The sequence below is a fragment of the Acomys russatus genome, chromosome 8, assembly GCF_903995435.1.
Source record: "Acomys russatus chromosome 8, mAcoRus1.1, whole genome shotgun sequence".
Lineage (NCBI taxonomy): Eukaryota > Metazoa > Chordata > Mammalia > Rodentia > Muridae > Acomys > Acomys russatus.
Window position 1 is genome coordinate 30,546,404 of NC_067144.1, and position 21,987 is coordinate 30,568,390.

A 21,987-nucleotide genomic window follows, 5' to 3' on the forward strand; every position below is an offset into this window, starting at 1 on the left:
TGTGTAATGAACAATCATCTGCTAACAAGCAGCAGGTGCCACATCTCTTGTCCTTCCTAAATAGTTTTCAATTTTTTTCATACTTTATACTATACCTTATGGGATAATTAATCTTTCCTCAACTGTTGATATTTTCTCCAGAATGTTAGTTAATACCGAATCAAGGTAAGATTACTATTTTTTAAATATTTAATCCTATGTAACTAAATCTGATATGAGTTTAGATATATTTATCATACATGAAAGTTTAGTTGACAGTGAGAAATAGGTCCTATTATCTATAATTTATTGCTTTATATTTTATGTATAATTTATTTAACCCTTAGTATATATAAATTAGTTTGAGATTTGCTGACATGTAATCTCTATGAGAAAGAATTATTAATCTGTGCAGAGCGCTTTTATATAGTTCTTTCTGTTTTGAGCTTTATACTATCAAGTTGCAACAGTTTTGAAAATCAGCTAATCATTTCCCACTTCTTTTAATAGTGAGGTTTGATTCACAGACACAATTGCATTTCCTTCTGGAAATTCCCAACATACATATGAAACTTCAATAGGAGTACAATTAAGTACAAGCCAAATGTGTTAGGGCAAAATCATAGTCACATATCAACCAGTTCAGTACCATAGTCAACACCATCATCACCTTATAGAGCCCATTTATACCCAGCCTTCTTTCATTCCTAGTTCCTGGTCTCTGCAATTTGTTTTATATCTCTATAATTCTGTTATAAAGAATGTGATAGAAACGGAAGGAAACATTGTCTTCTTTTGATTCTGCTTTCCTGTGTTTACTGAAACACCTATAATATCTATATGGTGAGTATGTCTTCCTATTTCCTATGAGTCATCACAGTGTTCCTTTATACCACTGAGCACTTTGCATTTCAGCAACAAAGCACCATATATATAAACTATTATTATAGTATTCTGTATATTATGTAATATAAAGGGTAATCTGTAGATAAGTATCTTGTTTACAATTTATCATTTTCAAGATTACAAGTGAAGCTCTCAACACTCCTAAGTTGAATTTTACATAAATATAATAGTTTTTAAATAAATTCAAAAATTTTATACACTACAAATATGTAGTTCAGTTCTTTTCAATATGTTTACAGATTCATGAAACCATAGTGTAATTTTGGAAGTCTTTGTCATCCTCCAAAAGGAACTCCATGCCTCTCAACCTTCACCCTTGTCTTTACATGTGCCTGACTCCCAAGCTTAAGCTGCCATTTCTTTTCTTTCTTACCATTTATAAAGATTTCACTCACATAAAAAGAGGATTTTCTCCTTATCCTTGTTTTTCAGCATCGTTAGTATGATGTGTCAGCATGAGGATGTCTTTGCAATTATCTGTGGAGTTTGCTGACCTCCCTGAACATTCTGCTTATTGTTTTAAAAAACTGTTTATGTCTTTGAATCTTTTTTTCTGCTTCTTAATTTACTGATCCTCCTCTTGCTCTTTCTATGGAACAACTGTTGTTATGGTTACTACTACCCCACTTTCTTTGAGTCTCTGAGTTCTACCATGTTCATTTTTCTTCATTTGTTGGGGGGAAAGGAGGGAGTAGGAAGAGAGATGGGGAAGGGAGAGAGAGAGAGAGAGAGAGAGAGAGAGAGAGAGAGAGAGAGAGAGAGAGAATATGCTTGAGATTAAGTAGTAATCTCTAATACCCTGTTAAGTGCCCATTGCAATTTGTTTTAATTATTATACTTTCAATGCTAAAATTTCATTGATATTTTCTATGACTCTGTCATCAAATATTAGCTTTGACAATCACAGTAGCTCATCAACATGGGTCATCTTGTCTTTTATTTTCCTTAACGTGTCCACATGGTTGTTCTTATAGAAAATTTCTGTGGACTGCATTTTTTTTCTAGAATAGTAGCTCTCAACCTTCCTAATGCTGTGACCCTTTAATAGAGTTCCTCATGTTGTGATGCCCCCCTCAGAGGGTCCTAGAAACCTACAAGAAGAACATCATGATAGGTGGATTGGGGCCCACACGGGTCTGCTCAAACTATGGCACTAACCAAGGACAATACAGGTAGTAAACATCAAACCCCTACTCTGATCTAGCCAATGGACAGGACATTCTCCACAGTTATGTGGAGAGTGGGGACTGACTGTGACATTACCTCTGGTACCCCATATTTGACCTCCTCTCCTTGGTCGGGAGGCCTGGTGGCACTCAAAGAAAGAATAAGCAGGCTTCCAAGATGAGACTTGATAACCTATGACCATATAGTGAGGGAGGAGACCCCCCTTGGCTATAGACCTAGGGGAAGGGAATAGGGTGCAAGCAGGAGGTAGGGAGGAATGAGAGGATACAAGTGATGGAATAACAATTGAGATGTAATCTGAATAAATTAATAAAAAAGAAATAGCTGTTCTTAAAATTATAGTATTTTTTAAGATTTTTAAAATTTATTATTTACACAGTATTCTGGCCCCATGTGTGCCTGCATGCCCGAAGAGGCCACCAGATCTCATTATAGATGGTTGTGAGCAACCATGTGGTTGCTAGGAATTGAACTCAGTACACTTGGAAGAACAGACAGTGCTCTTAACCTCTGACCCATCTCTCCAGTCCTCAAAATTACACTATCTTAAGGCACAATGTACTAGAGAGTCCATAAAAATTAAAGCTATTTTTAATATTTACATTTCCTCCATAATATCTGTAAAACCCAGCAAACCAAAAAACTAGCAAAGATAATTCATGAAATTCACTGGCTAATTCATCTAGGTTGAATTTGATTAAGGTGTGACAATCCCTTTCTTGATGGTCTATAACATTTTAATTTTTATGTTACATACTGCAAATATGACCTTGTTTAGTCAACTAATAAATATAGCAGAAATAATGTTTCATTATAAGAGCATTTAATTATTCGTCTGAAATTCTGACAAGTATCTATGAATTCATATTTGCAACTGTGTTGTAAATTTCACTTTTTAAAATGTTCTTGTTCTCAGTAAGTAATTAAATGGCCTTGTTAAAGTCTCTGAGGCAGTCACATTTCTCTTCATTTTGTCAGTTACCTTCACAAATGACTCTTGCATGATGATAATAGGTGAACTGAATAATAAGATTTGGTTATAGTATTTGTGTCAGAAAATACTGGAGTTAATTAGCTAAGTCGGTCTAATTCCTTGCTTTTAATTTCCAAGGGATTTTTAAAAAATTATATTTAAAATTAAATGATGCTGTGCTTCACTGTAGGTAATCAGTGATTGTTTTGAGATAAGTGTAATTTTCAGTTCATATTATCCATTATTTCATAAAATGAAATGGCGCAAGGAAATTTACCTATTGAAATAATGCCACCATTGACATAAACTAAGCACTGAGTATTAGTGTGATACAAGAGGGACAGTGGCATGTGGTTGCCAACTTTCTAGTGATTTTGGTGGAGTAGAACAACAGGATTCCTAAGGGGGGAGGAGTAGAAATAAAAATCCATATTCTCTTGGTTCTTGTGGGTACCCAGTGAATAAAACATACATGATAAGGGCCAGAGATGATATGACATGTGACAGTCTATATAGTTTGTAACACTAAAACTGGATGTGTAAAATGCAAAACCATAAATATAAGCAACATTGGCTATATTTATATTCTTTCTTGTGTGTGTGTGTGTGTGTGTGTGTGTGTGTGTGTGTGTGTGTGTTCTCATTGTGCTGATGTGTGTATGTGTAGAGGTTCATGTAAACATGTGTGGAAGCCCAAATATACTGCTGGATGCCCTCATTGATTGTCCTCCACTTGAGCTGGGGCAGCATTTTCCCAGAGCTCCTCAATACTGGCTAGTGTAGCTAGCCTTCTTGTTCTAAGGATCCTCTGTCTTTGCCTTCCAAATTCTGTGATTATAGGATTACACATCTGAAAAGATTTTATGTAATGTCTAATGTTCTGAATTCTGGTCCTCAAATTGTGGGGCATGGGCTTTAATTAGTGAGCCATCTCCCAATCCTGCACATCAATACTCTTTTCTTTTTTTTACAAAAAGATATGTACCATTTGTGTGTGTGTGTGTGTGTGTGTGTGTGTGTGTGTGTGTGTGTGTGTGTGTGTGCGCGCTATATGTGCATGGTGTGCCCACGGAGGCCAAATGAGTCCATCAGATTGCCTGAAGCTGGAGTTACAGGCTTGTGAACTGCCTTCCACGCAGGGCAGGAACAAGACAAAGGTCCTGGGGAGTAGCAATAAGACCTTCGAAGGGTTGAGTCATTTCTCTTGTCCCACAACAATATTATTGACTGCAAAACTAAAACAGTACTTTTGCACATAGGAGAATGATTTGTTTTTCTATGATAGCAATCTTAATCAAGAACTAAATTCATGAGGAAAAGACTTTTTCTACTGAGATATTTACATTTTCCAAAAAGTATCCATGTGTCTGTTAACCAAGAGTCCAGGTACAGAAGTGCAGGTGTCACTCAGTATCCAGAACTTCTGCCTATAATTGATGAAATATGGTGACACTGTATTGATAATGAGTTCATTATCTTACTAGTTCTCAAAGCAAAATAGTGCATTCATTAAAAATGTGCTTTAAATGGTTTATTACAATAGATTTGAAATCAGCCCAGGTTAAAATTTTTAGCTGCATTCCATCTTCTCAGGTCATCTTCAATCTCTTTCTTCAGAGTTTTGAAATTTTTTTCAAACAAGTCCTTCACTTGTTTAGTTAGAGTAACTCCTAGATATTTTATATTACTTGTGGCTAATGTGAAGGGTGTGGTTTTCCTAATTTCTTCCTCTGTAAGCTTGTCATTTGTGTATAGGAAGGCTACAGACTTTTTTGAGTTAATTTTGTATCCAGCTAATTTGCTGAAGGTGTTTATCAGCTGTAGGAGTTCTCTGGTGGAATTTTGAGGGTCACTTATGTACACTATCATATCATCTGCAAATAGGGGTAATTTGACTTCCTCCTTTCCCATTTGGATACCCTTGATCTCCTTTTGTTGTCTTATTGCTCTGCCTAGAACTTCGAGTACTATATTGAAGAGATATGGAGAGAGTGGGCAGCCTTGCCTTGTTCCCGATTTTAGAGGAATTTCCTTGAGTATCTCACCATTTACTTTGATTTTGGCTATTGGCTTGCTGTATACAGCCTTTATTTTGTTGAGAAAAGTGCCTTGTATCCCCGATATCTCTAAAACTTTAAACATGAATGGGTGTTAGATTTTATCAAATGCTTTCTCTGCATCTAAAGAGATGATCATGTGGGCTTTTATTTTCAGTTTGTTTATATGGTGGATTACATTGATGGAGGGAGGTAAGAATGGGAGGATACAAGGGATGGGATAAACATTAGGAAGGACAGCAGGTTGCCAAGAAGAGACTTGATACCCTATGAGCATATACAGGGGTAGGTAATCCCCCTCAGGAACAGTCATAGGGGAGGGGAATAATGAGAAAATGGGGGGGGGGGAAGAATGGGAGGATACAAGGGATGGGATAAACATTGAGATGTAACAAGAATAAATTAATAAAAAAATTTATATGTGTCTTCAAGACTATAAAGAAGAAGGAATAGAGAGTTGGATCGGTGGTTATGATCATTCTTTCTCTTTCAGATGATCCAGGCTCAATTTCCAGCATCTAGATAGTGTCTCACCATGGTCTGTAAGTCCAGTTTCAGGGAATCTGATACCATCTTCTTATGTTTATGGGCACTGCAAGCCCATGGCGCACAGGTTACACAGAAAGACATGTGAACAAAACACCTACCCACATAAATAAAATAAAATGAATGTGAAGAGTTCTTACTCAAAAAAACAAAAACAAAAAAAAAAAACCCACAAAAACAAAACATTGAGATGTAAGAAGAATAAATTAATAAAATAATTTAAAAAAAATTTTAGGTGCACTGAAGCACATTTGTAACTGCTTATGTGAGTTTTGTGAATCTTCCTTTTTAATATTATGCTATTTTTCCAAGAATTCAGGAACTGTTACCTTACTAAGGTGCTGGTATATTCCACAAGTCTGTTTCTTTAAAAAAAAAAAAAATATCAAAGAAGACAATGTCAGTATAGTGCAGCTACTCTCACTTTTAGTGGGCTTACATGTGGACCAAGCTGCCTATCTGAAACGTGTGTAGGGGGTCTAGGTCCAGCCCATGGATGCTCTTTGGTTGTTGCTTCAGTTTCAGTGAGCCCCCATGGGCCCTGGTTTGTTTACTCTGTAGGTCTTCTTGTGGTGTCCTTGGTCTCTCCTGTTCCCTCAGTCCTTTCTCCCACATTTCCATAATACTCTGTGAGCTGCACCTATTGTTTGGCTGTGGGTCTTTACATCCATTTCCATCAGAAGGCTGAAGATGACGCTCCAGAGTTATAGAGTTTTGGGTGACTGTTTAGGCAGCAAACTGTATCTGTCATCTTCTTACTTTGGAAGCTGCTAACCTAAACTTCCTGTCTACTCAGATAATTAATTTTATTTCTTCTCAAGTCCCTGATGGGGTTGAAGACCAGATAGTTTAATTTTACAATTAAGCTTAGTTATTTAGGGGTTAAGGTGTTTTTAGGTCTAAAGAGATGGTTTAAGTTGATAATGATGAGATATGATAGATATTGATTTACATTCAGAATTTTAGATGCAACAAGATAGGAAAGATGTTTTCTTCAAGGTTACCAAATACAAATAGCCAAAACACTAAGAATGTAACATTTATGTAATTCCTGATTGTTCCCTAGTTCTTGCTATAGGTAGTTTATTGTATGTATGTGTAATAAATAAATTTATAGGTTAAAATTAATAAATAAGAAAAAAATTATGTTCAGGCAAAAAAAAATATTCTCTGGTATCTGTCACTTCTTCATGATGCTGTCCACAATAAGACACACTCAGTATCATGTGTACAAAGTTTATTCATATTCTACATGCATGTAAATAAGCGTGTGAGTGTGCATGTTTGTGTTTGTGAGACAATTAAAGGCAAGATTCCCATTCTTTAGACTAGCCCAGACATTGCTGCAAAGAAGCAAGCCTGGTAGCTGATCTAGTGAATGCTAAAAGACAGCGTTCCATTGACAGGGTGTGATTGATCGGGCGAGAGATTCTACTAGGATGGGAAGAATTACTGGTAAGCTATTGAGCAGACTGTTTAAAGATCGATTCTCTAAGACACTTATGGTCAGTTCATGTTGTCTGCACTAGACAGCTCCTTTATTCCTTTTTTCTCATCTACCTCCTCCACAGTTTCAGCTGACTCATATATGTCTGCCTGAATGTGTGTCCAGCTGTAATGTATTTTCTATCTCTTTTTGGAATTAAAGATTGTGTCTACCCCCAGATTTTCAAGTGTCATCCGATTCTCTTAATCTCTCCTTTACAGAATCCTTTTTATTAATGCTGATTATTGATGTATTAGGCTCATGTGTTCTCATTATTGTGCCCCTGAAGTGATTTAGTTTTTTAATAACTTCTGTTCCTTATAACTGACATAACAAGATGCTTCCCTTTTTTGTGTTTGTCAAGAATTTAATACATTATTATCTCTGTAGGGTAAGCTGATCATTTTTTCTGCTTGAAGCTGTATTAGTATATTCTCATAGTATACTCTCATGCTAATTTCACCCCAATTTACTGATTTAGCCTGGATAAAATTAATTTTTAAATAAAATCTCAATTAAGGAAGGTTATTTTAGTGTTTAGCTATTTTTGATGATTAAAATATTTCTACCAGATTTTGAATTTTTTTCTTAATTTCTTACTGTCTGAAAGAAAACAAGATATAAAACATATAAACATACTAAAGAATTATCAAGAAAAGCCAGAGAGTCATTTAGAATATTTTTTGTTACTGGAATACTAAATCAGGAAGTACCAATTCAGCGTCAATCAGTGGTATTCAGAATGGGTAGCTGATGAAGAACAGGAGTAGAAGAAAGTAGCTGTAAAAATCCAAAAGCTCATGTGACATTTCCAAGGTTATCAACAAATAATTATTTAGTAGTATGCTCATAACAAGAGACAGAGAATACGGACACAGGAGTGGAGCAGGTCTGGGACAATACAGTGCCCGTTTTTGCTCTGCTATTTGATAATAGGATATTACTCAAGTATGGATGAATGATGCTAGAACATCTTTTTTTTTTTAACTTTTATTGAATGTCTATGATTTACACATCATGCACCAAAATCCCTCCCCCCCCCCCCCCCAGTAAAATAAAATAAACAGACAAAATATCTCTTCACAGAAGCTGTAGTATGTCACACAGTATAGCCTTTTGTCCACATATGTTTACTTTCAAATGTTCATTGCTGCTTATCATGGGTCTAGTTGGGAGCCTACACTATCATTACCAGTTTCTCGCTGGGACTGCTGTCAGACATTCTGTTGTTGCTGTGTGTCAAGAAGATTCTTAATCTTTGAATCTGCAGGTCCGGCCCCTTCATGTGTTCTGGCAGGTCCTACATGGAGTAGATGTTAGGTTGAGGTTCACTCAGTGCCCTGGACCAAGACCTACTCCTGTGTCATCATGGCAGAGCCAGCTCGCCCACTCCCGTGTCCTCAGGGCAGAGACAGTTCTCCTACTTTCCTGTCCTCAGGGCAGGGCCTGCTCTCTTGCTCCTGTGTCATCAGGGCAGGGCCAGCTCATAAATGAATCCCTCTGAGCTCCAATATGCAAAGAGCCACACCTTAGCTAAGTGAAGACTTGGTGTTTGAATGAACATTTTATTTATTTATTTTACACTAGCCATGTACTTATTGGTGAAGAGCTAGCATGTATTAAAGACACATGCAGGGGTTTACAAGATGGCTCAGTGGATAAAAAAACACTTGCTAACTTGAATAATGACCATAGTTGGATGCCTCAGTCCCACATTACTGAAACAGAATGAACTCCTCCCCTTTTCTTATATACATGTACCCCACATCAATAATAAATAACTATAATGAAACTTAAAGTCATAACTAAACAGTTCTAACACACTTAAAGCTATTATCATTTATTTAAATAATAATTTGTCATAATTAGTTTACTAGCATGTATCAATTCTATGAAGGTGGAGACGCCATTGTGACATTTCCCTATATGTGCATGACGCACTTTGATCGTCTCTACCCAACTATTGCTCTTTTTATCCCCTTCCCACTTTTCCTCTTTTTCTTCGGTATCCTGAGTACTTCATCTTAGATTTTCATGTATTTTATTTTTAATAGCATACATTTTTTTTTAAGTAACACCCATTTCATTTAGGATAAGTATCCAACCATTTCTGTTTCATCCCTCAGCCCATGGTCATTTTGACATGTGCTTATCAAGTGCTGATCCAAAAAAACCATGTTTGAAACCATATGTGGTTTATTAAAAGAACAAGCTGAGGCAACACACATGCAGTACCTAATATTTGATGGCCATATTAGGTACAGTACTAACGTTTGGGAAACATTTTGACTACATGTTCTCTAAGTAAGGAGGTTATAACATAATGATGCTGACCAACGCCAAACGGATACAAAATTGAAACTTCATGTCAAATGCGACATGAGTCAGAGTACTTTAAAGGTGTGTCAAAAATAACCATTATTACATGTAGCAATATTGTCTTTTATCAAATTATTCATGAGTTTTATTACATTTCTAAGCCGTTTTATGAATTGAGGGTTAGACGTATGTGGGGCATTTATTTAAATTCACGTCAAATGTGCTGAGGTTTTACTTTCACAGAATTTACTACCAACATTGTATTCTTTTCATTACCTTTTAAAATGTCTCCCCACCTCAAATATTATTTTTGAGACATGATTTCATGAAGACTCCAATTGAATCAAAATTACTGTCTAATTGAGGATGACCTACCACTCTGACTCCCTCTGTCTCATCCCCCTAAGTTCTATGATTATGAGCATACACCACTATGCCTATTTTTAAGATGTGCTGTGGACCAAACTCTGAGATTCGGGCCTGCAAGGCGAGCATTCTACCAGCTAAGTGACATCCCCGTCACGAGATCATTAGGAGCAGTTTCTCCATCAGGCCCTCGGAAGAGACACCACTAACACTTTCATCTCAGATATCTAATTTCTAGGACTGTGGGTTAATAAATCTGTGCTGCCTTAAACACTCAAAATTATTGTACTTTGTTAAGGCGCCCCTAGGAAACTAATACTGGGTAGGAGATAGTTAATTCACAAAGAAATAAGGAAAACTAAGAATAACCCAAGGCCCATAGCTACCGAGACCATTATGCTTGCAGTAGGGAATGTAATTGACTGACAACCCCAGCTGTTCCTACTCAACATTCTCCCACTGTCATGCTGAGCCCACATTTCCCATAAGCTGTTCTCAGTCAGTGAAATAGCATGGTGGACTTAGGAACACAGACCCTCTCTAAGACACAGAACTCCTCTTATGAGTGATAGTAACTCAACAGCTTCCAACAGACACTGAAACTTTCTTCAAACTACTGCACAGCTCTTCCTGTACAGCCTTCCTTTTTCCGCACCCACTCTCCTTTCAAAGGCATCATGCCTATACTGTGGTGTGATCTAGTTTTTTTTACATCCTGTCTCAGTCAATGTTCTATTACTGTGAAGAGACACCATAGCCACAGCAACTCTTATGAAGGAAAATATTTAGCTGGGACTTGCTTACAGCTTCAGACATTTAGTCTATTAACAGTATAGCATGAAGTTCTCTGGTGCCAACTTTTGTGTTAGTCAGTGTTCTATTTCTGCAAAGAGACACCATAACCATTGAAGGTTTTATAGAAGAAAGCATTTAATGGATTTAGCCCAATATCAGCATGGCAGCGCATGTGTAGACACGGTGCTGGAGAAGCAGCAGAGATTTCTACATCCAGGTCTTGGAGGTAGCAGAAAGAGAGAGCCATTTGGTATGGTATGGACTTCTGCAACCTCAAAGCCCCAGAGGCACATTTTCCCCAACAAAGAAACAACTCTTTTGATGTTTGTAAAAATCACTTTTAATTGCAAGTTTCAGATGCACTATACATTTCTTACTTTTTTCCAATTTTTATTAAATATATTTTTAATATTAAGGCTTAATATCAACCATTAATAAATGGGACCTCATGAGGCTGAGAAGCTTCTGTAGGCAGGAGACACTGTCAAGAGAACAAAGCGACAGCCTACAGACTGGGAAAAAATCTTCACCAACCCTACATCTGACAAAGGTCTAATATCCAAAATATATAAAGAACTCAAGAAATTAAACACCACCAAACCGAATAACCCAATTGAGAAATGGGGCTTGGAACTAAACAGAGAATTCTCAACAGAGGAGTATCAAATGGCTGAGAAACACTTAAAGAAATGCTCAACCTCCTTAGTCATCAGGGAAAAGCAAATCAAAACAACTCTGAGATTCCATCTTACACCCATCAGAATGGCTAAGATCAAAAACTCAAGTGACACCACATGCTGGCGAGGATGTGGGGAGAGAGGAACACTCCTCCATTGCTGGTGGGAATGCAAACTAGTACAGCCACTTTGGAAATGGGAATAGGGCTTCCTCAAGACCCAGCTATTCCACTCCTTGGAATATACCCAGAAGATGCTCCAGCACACAACAAGAAAATTTGCTCAACCATGTTCATAGCAGCCTTATTCATAATAGCCAGAACATGGAAACAGCCTAAGTGTCCCTCAGTAGAAGAGTGGATAAAGAAACTGTGGTACATATACACTATGGAATACTACTCAGCTATTAAAAACAAGGAATTCCCAAAATTTGTGGATAAATGGATTGAGCTAGAAATGATCATAATAAGTGAGTTAACCCAGAAGCAGAAAGAATCAAATGGTATATACTCACTTATATCTGCATACTAGCCCAAGGGGCATGTCCCACAAAAGCCTTCACTTACCAGGAAACTGGGACAGAGGGGAAGGCATCCTATTGGGACTCTAAATGAGAGACGCATGGGAGAACAGCAAAATAAAAGGATCCAGAGGGTCCTAGAAATCTACAAGTAGAACAATATGATAGGCAGATTTGGGCCCAGGGGTCCCGCTCAAACTAAGGCACCAGCCAAGGACAATACAGGAGGTAAACTTTAAACCCCTTCCCAGATCTAGCCAATGGTCAGAGTATTCTCCACAGTTGAGTGGAGAGTGTGATATGACTTTCTCACGTACTCTGGTGCCTCACATTTGACCATGTCCCCTGGAGGGGGAGACCTGGTGGCACTCAGAGGAAGGACAGCAAGTAGCCAAGAAGAGACTTGATACCCTATGAGAATATATAGGGGGACGTAATCCCCCTCAGGAACAGTCATAGGGGAGGGGAATAATCGGAAAATGGGGGGGGGGGGGGAGGAATGGGAGGATACAAGGGATGGGATAAACATTGAGATGTAACAAGAATAAATTATTTAAAATAAAATAAAAAAAAGAAAAAAAATATTTTTAAATATACATTTATGTTATTACACATATATACAATAAACTACCTACAGCAAGAAGAACCATGCGATGATCAGGAATTATATACATGTTACATTCATAGTGTTTTGGCTAATTTTATTTGGCAGCCTTGGAGAAAACATCCCTCCTATCTTGGTGAGTATAAAATTCTTAATGTCCATCAATATCTATCATATCTCATCATTATCAACTTAAAATAGAAGACCAGATAGTTTAGTTTTACAATTATGTTTTTAGGAAACAACTCTTAATCATTTTAAATTGTGCCACTTCCTAAGGATTCAAATATAAACCTAGATGGGCCATTATTATTCAAACTACGACAGTTCCTATTCATTGACAACTTTCAGAGACCTCTCCAAAAGTCTTACATATCCTATTTCGTCTTGATGTCTGCTTCTTCAACTTCCCAAATGAACACTTCCCTTGTCTGTCATGATTAAAGAAGAAAGGAAGTACTGTGGAGTTTGGGAACTATCTCACTCACCACCTGGAACACAATGGGAGTGATATTGTAAATTCTATATGGTATACCGACTGAGTCAATTTACTGAATGGAAAGAAAAATATGGCCAGGATGATGTTGTGTGAACAGTGATAACATACCTTGCATACCAGCTTAAGAAACAAACAAAATATGTTGCCAAGATCCCTAGCATACTGCACAGAAAGCATGCCTCATATCTCTAAGGCCATTCTTCCCACAATAGACCTAGTCAAGGTGTATGCACACTACTTCTAAAGTTACTGTGCCTATGGAAGACAAGTATTCATCTAATAAGCAGTGTTAGCCAGAGAATTCTCTCTTGGTCATGACAATATTTATTTACGCTTCATAATAATTTAAGACAATTTCACTGAATTGTCTTTCTTCTCATTGTCATGAAATATTTTCTCATAGATCTTCTAACTTCTTTGTCTCTCTCCTCAATTTACTTTCACAGACTAATTCCTAATGAAGGCTTTGATGTCAACAATATCTTGAAATATGCGTTTAAACTTTTGAGTGAGAGAGAGAGAGAGAGAGAGAGAGAGAGAGAGAGAGAGAGAGAGAGAGAGAATGGACATGTGTATGCCACAGCATGCATGTGGAGGTCAGAAGAAAAGATTCCTGAGTTTATTAATTTTCTTCTACTATATAAGCCTCACGAATGTACATAGGTCACCAGCTTGCAAAACAAGCATTATTACCAGCAGAGGCATCTCACCAGTCCCAAATCTTCTGCTCAGAGGTCGTGAACTACCAAACTCTCAAGACCTTAGACATGGCTATTAATTGCTAAGTTCCCAAAAGGAAAGAAACACCATATAGTTTTATTATGGAATTATATGCATTAATTAAAAGGCTTATATCTCTCTAAATAAGATAATGTGAATCTAGACACCAAACAGTAAAACTAAGAGTGATTCTACTGGTCACCACAAGCAGTGATAATCAAATAGATGATGGGTTTCCTACCTCTACACCCTTTGTTTGATATTATTGAATGCCATATTCTATTAAGACTATACACATGGAAACTATCTCCTTGAAGTGTCAGCCACAGTTGCCACCTGGACACTCAGAGCTTCATGTAGAGGACGACTACAAATCATGGAAAGTAGTGACTCAGTGTGAAGACACTCAAGGATCGTTTCTGCTTCCTTTTCTTGGGCACTGTGCTTCCCCTCAATAGATCTCTTATATTTCTTACTACAGCTGCTGGTTACTTCTTCAAGGGACTCAAGGACAATGCCTAAGCTTCCCTCCAGTGTGTCCCACAAAAAATGTCAGTTCAAACAATGCTCACATTATGCACACTGCCACTTCTTCACCTCTGTACTGTCATCATTATCACTAGATTCTTGGTACCATCTTTCCAGAAGGAAGCCAATCACTTCACCAAAAGTAGTTTTGCAATTCTCATGACGCTTTAAGATTTTGAGTCCTGGAAGTGATAAAAGATCGGCTGAGCCTGAGTGTGCATCTGAAATATTAATGGAGACAAAAGGAATTTTGTTCTTAGACTGTTCTAAAAAGAAGCAATATAGCACATGCCACACACACTTTTTGTCAAGAGAGGCAAAACCAAATAAGTTAACATATAGACATCTGAGACCAGAAAGAAACATTTTCAAAAACTGGGAATCAAATTTGGTAAAATGTGTACTCGATAGAAGGGGACTTAGTTACGACTATAAAAATCATTTTTATTTTTATAGAAATAAGCTCATTTTGACAAATAATTAATATAAAGTATATTGTACATTACATTTTGGAAATTATGAACTTTTCATATGATTATTCTACTTGAACTTGATATTATCCAAATGCAATATTGTTAAATATAATTTTTAAAGCATAAAAATAATGACTTCAGTAAATTATTCAAAATGCAGTAGGTGGTTTGAACAGATCCCTCTAATGCTCTGGCGTTCATGTTATTCTTTCTTGGAATACTATCATGTACTCCTTTCCCTTCTTTATTTCTACATGAGGTCTTCTCATTTCAAAACACACTAGAGCAATAGTGTACTGTGGCTCAGATTTCCTTAGGATGAAGCCTATTTCACCATCCTTTAACTAAAGGCAAGCATCCCACCTGCACGTATTTGTTTTCCAAAAATGTAGATAAGCTAATAACTCTATAATTTTGACAAAGACTAAAGAGGTAAATATAGTAATAGTGCCTCACACAGTGTTAATAGTAAGTGCTAACAGCCTTCATAACCCCATCCAATAGTATTTTGTCTGAGACATCGCAGTACCTTAAAAACTTTTTTTGGACTTTCTGAAGCGTGTGAGCTTCACACTTGATGTATTAAACCTGAAGTTCATATACAGACTTTACATTTACATCACATAAGATAGACACACAGGAAAACATAGGAGAGATTGGTGAGGTGATTATCTATGCAGATTAGAAAGAAATTCAATCAAATATTAACAAACTACTTGGTGTAACAGGCAAGGATAAGTGGTCTATTAAGGAAAGAGGAATGGTTGCATGGGCATTAATGAGGAAGAGGTAGTTTATTTAGTAAATAGTTTAAATTATGACTGTTCGCATCCTGATAACCAAATTATGGAAAATAGAAATATGGTCACATAAATTAAGAAAGGTGGTAAGACTGGGTTTTTAGACCCAAACTGTACCTAGAATCTTCAATTACTAACCTATTTCTCTCAGTTAGTAAACTGAAATTAATTACTCTTTCAGAAACTGAAAACATTTTTTTCTGTTTTGAAATGTGGCAAAAAGCATACAGAAATAACTTTCATTAAGTGAACTTTATCTTATTTTAATTACTATTATTCCTTTGAAGACCACTATATAAAATATTTTATAATGAAATTATATGTAAGAACTTTGAGAATACCAAGGAGTTCCCTTCCTCCCTCATCCCTCCTCTCAGTTTCTGTTGCCCTGCCTGCCTTTCTCTCTTCCTGTTTATCCCTCTGCCTGCCTCCTTCCCTGCCTGCCTGCCTGCCTTTCATTTATTTTTGACTATGATATTGTGACCCAAAGAGGAAACCAGAACATTTCTTTCCATTTTTACTAGAATAGCCACTAAAAATCTTCCTTGCATTTCATAATAGTACACTTGCCTTTCCCTCTCTGACACTTCCGTTTCCCTATAGAACACTTAAAGAATTTGTTGTTATCATTCATGCTGTCTCTTCCTAGCTGGTCTTTGTGCTTATAACAAGGAAATCATTCATTGTCTAAAGAATGTTACCTACATTAGAAATATTATAATATTTACAGCTGTAAACTAAATAGCCATAGAAAAATTAAAAGGTCTATTATTTTTACAGAGTATTGAAGAAAGCTATTATATTTGATTGTTTTTACAATCAGGTCAGTTGTTCACACAATCTTATTTCCTCCTGTTTTTAATTTTTTAAAAAACTAAGATATCAGTAAATTATTGAAAACAAATTTAAGAAATAGCAGGACTCTTCTTAGGACGAGGAGCTCTGAGGCTGGGTGCCTGCGGGAGGGATCCTTTTATTAACCTTTACCAAACTAATACTCAGAGTCCCATGACTGGAGAGATAGTTCAGCAGTTCATAGCACTTGCTGCTCTTTGAGAGGAGCCAGGTTTGCTTCCCAGCATCCACATGTCAGTTCACATCTGCCTGCAGCTAGTATTCTACGGGATCTGGTATCCTTTCCTGACCTTCGTAGACATGAGGCATGTGTACAGTCCACATATAGACATGTAAACCAAACAAGCAGTTTTAATAGATCCAAAGTTCGAAGTAATGAAGAGAACCATGTCTTAAGGGAATACAAAATTTGAGCTTTCGATCTCTAAACGTTCTCATTATATAAATTCCGTGACACGGGTTTTGTTGATCTTACATACATTGTAATTGTAAAGAATAATTTTTGAATATTATAATGTAGTAAACCCCTTGTTAACAGCGCACTTCTGTTAGACTGTTGGATATGTTCACATTTCTGTAACTTGCATTGCATTCAGTGTGAAGAAAAGAATGGGCATAGTTAAAGAACTACCTAACTTGTGAATGCATAGATGACACGGGTCCTTTCTGTATGTTTCCCAAGAGGGGAAAGAGAGAAGTAGAGGAACCATTGACCCGAGTCTTAAGGACAGCCATGCCACTTGGTTTAGTTCATATCATATTCAACAGCTGAGCTTATTCTGAGGCTCAGCAGCCACCACTTTTTCTTTCCCCCTTGAATACTAAAGTTCCATATGCTTTAAATGTCTGGTCCAACTCACTTTATGCGTGATTCATATTCAATGAAGTAACATGCCCACATACAGACTTGTAGCTTTCCAAATTCTTCTTGGTCTTCAACAGTAATTCTCAGCCTATTTATATGTAGGAAGCTCCAGATATTAGCATATCATCTATTTCCTCCATAAACTCATATTTCAATGGCTTTAAAATTCCATTCACATAAGGCAAATGGTTGAATAATGCTTTGATATAGCATGTATGAATATCTATACCATGATATTTTTTCAAAATAGTCACATGAAAGTGTGTAACCTACTGATACATAGTAATTTTCAAATGTCAGTGACTTCATTATTTCTCACAACTCAATCAAATAAGGACACAGGATGTCATTATTCCTAGTTTACAGATAAAGGAGATAAATGCAAATTCATTAAACATTTGCTCAGGGAAACACATCTAATACTTTAACAGAACATGAATGCTCATGACTCCACTACACACACTTTAAAGCTGTGTGATCTTCCTGGCCCTCACCCTATCTTACTGCAGCTCTCCTTTCCCCCACAGATGACATTGGAATAGAACTGAATAAAGGTAAATAACTGTAACTTTTTAGCACATTAAAAAAGAACACACTACATACTTCGAGACTTTACTTGTAAAAATAGCAAATGCCTTGCGTGTAGCTTTCAATGCGTGGTTTGATAGATGTAAACCTACTTTCCCAGTCATGCTCTATCATCTGATAAAAATATTTTACATTCTTCTATAAAGAGGAGCCAAGGCTTCATGCAAGTGTTTACTAATCTGGAGATGAAATTTACTGGTTAAGGTATTTAAATTTTCCGTGGCAAGATTTTGAGCAACAAGAAGTCATAGCTGAGCAGTTATCCTGTTTCCATACATCCATAGCACTGAGGGAACTTTTGAGTGTTTAAATAGGTTTAAAAGAGATTATTCTCTTACAGTCTACAAAACAGCATCTCAAAGTTGGCCATACAGTAAGCTCAACAAAGAAGCTCTTGCTGAAGTTCTGATTTGAGTTGCTTTAGGCAGATGTACTCCTCCATTGATTCTGTGTGTAGTGAGGGCTCAGGACAACAGAACTAGCTATAAATACACCCTGACTAGCTGTCATTGCAAAAAGATGAGGGCACAGCTTTGAACAGAAGAAAGGCACACTATTAAGAAATAAGAAAGAAAGAAGTAAGATAAGGAAATATTCTCATTTACCTTGATTAAAATTATATTTAATCAGCTATCTTTTTCTATTAAGAGGATCTTTTAATCATTTTGCCTCATATATTCAGGTAGTATTAATGTACACATAGTTTCTACTTAAAAATAATCCTACAAATCATAACTTTAGATGTAAGTCAACCTTTTATGGTGATTTGAATGAGAACATTCCCCCATAGGCTAGGTTTGAGTAGTTGGTCCCTAGTTGTTGGAAGTATTTGGGAAGGATTAGGAGGTATGACCTCGTTAGAGAAGTGTGCCATTGGAGATTAACTAATTATTTCCAAATGACTTGTACTATTCTAAATTAGCTCCCTCTCAACTCTCTCCTCTCTCTTTTCTTCCTACTTGTGAACCAGGATGTGAATTCATAGCTACTGCCCCAGTACCATGCCTATAGCCTGATGTCATGTTCCCCACCATGATACTTATGAACTCTATGTCTCTATAATGGCAAATCTCGAACAATCTCTTTCTTCTATAAATTTCTGTGGTCATGGTGTCTTGTCATGGCTAGAGCAAAGTAACTAAGACACACAGGTTTTTTTTTTTTTTTTTTTTTTTTTTTTTTTTTTTTTTTTTTTTTTAACTTAGAGTAAAAACTGAGGTTTTCCTAAATAGTACTGACAAAAAGATTGTATTTGTTAACAGGACATATTAAAGCACTAGTAATAGAATCTCAAGTGATTGCAATTTTTAGTTCCCTTTTTATTCAAAGGGTTCTTTCCTGCTGAAGTTGAGGTGGGATGAGCATTTAGATCTTGCCACATTGGCCAGTTTCCCAGCCTATGGCATGCTGCCTATGCAAAAGCTCTGTTCTTGGCCTGAGCTTGTGTCACTGTTCTTGATACTAATAAAATATATGGTTTGTCTGCTCAAAGTATATTTTTAGGTTTCTTTCATTCCATAGCCTGTGCATACCTTTATCTCTATAGGTCACTAACCACAATTTGTACTAATGTTCCGATAACTCTAAAAGGAGTTTCTTCTTTATAAACTGTGTCATTAAAAATTCTCCATATATCTTTAATGAAATAGCTTTTTTTTTGTTTCCCAGCATATTTTAGTTGGTCTTGTTTATAGGCAGGAATGTCATCTATAAGTAAATTAGTAAGACTGATAAATTTTGAATTTACGAGCATTATCTTTTTATGTAACTTAAAGTTCTACGGGTAAAGTGTCTGCCTTTAGTGAATACAGAAAGGGAAAATTTTTACCTTAAGGAAAAATAAAATCTTGATGACAAAGTCAAAAAATCTATTTCTTATTTCTTATTTTCTATTGCAGAATAGCCTTTTGTTTAAAAAGTCATTTTTAGGTTTTGATTAGATTTTTGAGTGCATAGTGTTATTTATTATTAGTGATTCTCTCTATTTTGTTATTGAAAATAGAATAAATTGATTACATTAAAGTTGAAAGAATTGGCCTATTAAGTTATAGAATAATCATTTTACTTCCATTTGTTTCTCTTATTATTTTCTAAATAATTTCACTATTGAAATGTTATTTTTCTTTAAATTTGAAGCAACACACACACATATACACAAAAAATGAATATAACCTGCTAAATCCCTGTTTGCTGTTTGGGTGTATATAATTTGGTGCTTACCCCTTTCTATTGGATAATCAATTAGGGGACTCATCCTGGGGAGGGGCAAGCCTAGTTCTCCTTCTTTTATGAGATGAAAGAAATTTGATAAAGTGGTTGGAGAGAAGTGATTATTTTATATCAAAAATATATAATTTAAAATCAAAGACATTTAAAACTAAGAACAATTAAAATAATAAGAAAACATTACCAATTTTTAAAGATAAAACACCATCTTCGACATCCTCATTTACATTAATTAATTTTCCCTTATGCTTTTTAAACAGAATCTAATTAAAACTTCTTTATGAGCTTCATAACGTTATTTAATAGTTTTTCCACAAAGAAGTGAAATAGCACAATAAAAAAATAAGCCTAATTTTAAGAATGTAAATATTGACAAAAGCAGTTTTTATGATAATTTATGCATTTTAGTACATTCTTCAGAAAGCATTGTTATTAATTTTGCTTCTCTTGTCTGTTTTGTGGTTGTTATTTTAACAAGTTAGAAAATAACATTTCAGTAAGAAGGTCAATTATGAATTGAATTTATTTCAGTTCCTAATATTCTTTGTTCTGTTCCCAGTCAGTCTCAAATGCAATATGTCTGTCAGAAAAGCAACAACAAAAGCACAAGATCTTCATTAATTGTCTCAAAACTGAAGTATTATTCATATTATATTTTCAAAAAGAACAAAATGTCTCATGTTGATAATGAAAAGACAAAGAATAAATTGTGATAACAAGAAACATAAGCAATCCTCAAACTTAACAATGAGAAAATAAGGCTAATTAATAATAGTGAAATGATCTGAGACCATCTTACTTTGCCAAAGTACATATAGAAAAGTGAAATAACTATTTATATTACATCATATATCATTAAGGAATCACTATTAAAAGGTAGATACCACTGCACCTGTATTGAAATTGCTACATTAATTTTTTTTAAACATTGCTTTTTTTTCCTTTAGCATTTTTATTCTCACATAATGTGTTGTGATTATGGTTTCCCCTCCCTCTGCTCCTCTCAGTTTCTCTCCTCCTTCCCTCCCATCTGCATCTTCCTCCTTTCTGTCTTTCATTGGAAGACAAACATGCCATAAGGGATGAGAACAAAATAAAATAAACTACTACTAAAATAAAAACTAACACACTGGAAGTGGACAAAACAAACAAAAAGGAAAAGAGCCCCTCCCCAAAAGGCACAAGAGTACAAATGCAGAGATCTACACATTTACCTTCAGTAATCTAATAAAAACACTAAACTGGAAGCCATTATATATATATATATATATATATATATATATATATATATATATATATATATATATATATATATATATATATATATGCATGTAACCTTTAGGATAAAAAAGAAAAATCACACACACACACACACACACACACACACACACACACACACACACACACACACACCACATGATTAATTTTAGAAGCTGAGAGTATATTTTGTGACAAAGAATCTCCAAAGATGATGCTCTTGGCACTCTTTTTCTGTTGGACAGCTACTGCTGGGAATGCAGCCTACCCTTAGCTGAGACTCCTTTAGAGGCAACTAAGTTTCCAGTTGCAAGTGGTTATCAATTGAAGATTGCTTTTGGATTAGGGATGTGTGCATGTGTCCAATTCTTCTTTCAGCTTTAAGACCCCACCTGGTACAGACCCATGCAGATCCTGTGCATGCTGCCTCAATCTATGTGAGTCCACATGTGCATTGACATTGTTGATTCAGAGGGCCTTGTTTTCTTTGTGCAGTCCATGCCCTCTGGCTCATACACCCTTTCCACCAACTCTTTTGCAGAGTTGTGTGAGTTCTAAGGGGAAGGATTTGATGGAGACAACCTGGTAGGCCCTGAGTATTCTAAGGTCTTTCATCCTTTTCATAATGTCTGGCTATGGGTCTCTGTATTTGTTCCCATCTGCTGCTAGAGGAAACTTCTCTAATGATGACTGAGCAAGGCACTGACCTATGAATATGACAGAATGCCATTAGGAATCATTTCATCATTTTATTGATATG